The following is a 768-nucleotide window of genomic DNA, read 5'->3' as shown; positions in this document are numbered from 1 at the left end:
CAGGAAGGTGCTTCGCGATAACATCCAGGGAATAACCAAGCCTGCCATTCGTAGGTTGGCAAGAAGAGGTGGCGTCAAGAGGATCAGCGGTTTGATATATGAGGAGACCAGAGGTGTTCTCAAAATCTTCTTGGAGAATGTAATTCGTGATGCAGTTACCTACACTGAGCATGCTAGGAGGAAGACTGTTACTGCTATGGATGTTGTTTATGCACTCAAAAGACAAGGAAGGACTCTCTACGGTTTCGGAGGATGAAGAATTGTTAGATCTATTACATTGTGTTTTAGAGTAAAACTTCTTGTTCTGCTAATTTCATGTGATGTTTACTTCATGGATACCTGTAAACTTTGGTCATATTCTGTGCAGGTATGAACGAGACCTGTGCAAGTTCAATTGAAGTTAAACGAAGGGTATTGTTTTGTTCATGTTGTGGCGTAAAGATTTATTCTCTAGATTTAGTTGTCAAGAATGAAAGTATAATATTGAACTATTTTTATTCCGATTATGCTTGCTATGTTGTTTATGGTGCGGTGATGCACAATAGAGGTTTTTTTACAAAACTGCTGTAAATTTGTTTTTATTTTACAAAAAATAGGAAAACAAAATTATATTCGAAATTAGTAAATCGACAACATGGAATGAAACTAGGATATTAATAAAGAGAAATCGCCAACTGTATACACATATTTAAAAAATTGTATATATGAAATACAATTTAAAAAAGAAATCGTATTTTACGTTTTCTAATATTGTAATATATTTTAATA

The 768-nt window shown here is 33.7% G+C and overlaps 1 long non-coding RNA gene across 1 annotated transcript; it reads left to right on the top strand.

The window, feature by feature from the left end:
- The first annotated feature begins 149 nt into the window (after positions 1–149).
- Positions 150–506, top strand: LOC137831464 (uncharacterized). The gene is made up of 2 exons (XR_011084442.1): positions 150–289; positions 368–506. It is a non-coding gene; the product is annotated as an uncharacterized lncRNA (long non-coding RNA).
- The last annotated feature ends 262 nt before the right edge of the window (positions 507–768 follow it).

This window comes from Phaseolus vulgaris, chromosome 6 (assembly GCF_000499845.2).
Source record: "Phaseolus vulgaris cultivar G19833 chromosome 6, P. vulgaris v2.0, whole genome shotgun sequence".
NCBI lineage: Eukaryota > Viridiplantae > Streptophyta > Magnoliopsida > Fabales > Fabaceae > Phaseolus > Phaseolus vulgaris.
Note: the sequence above shows the minus strand (reverse complement) of the source record. Positions and strands in the feature narration are given on the sequence as shown.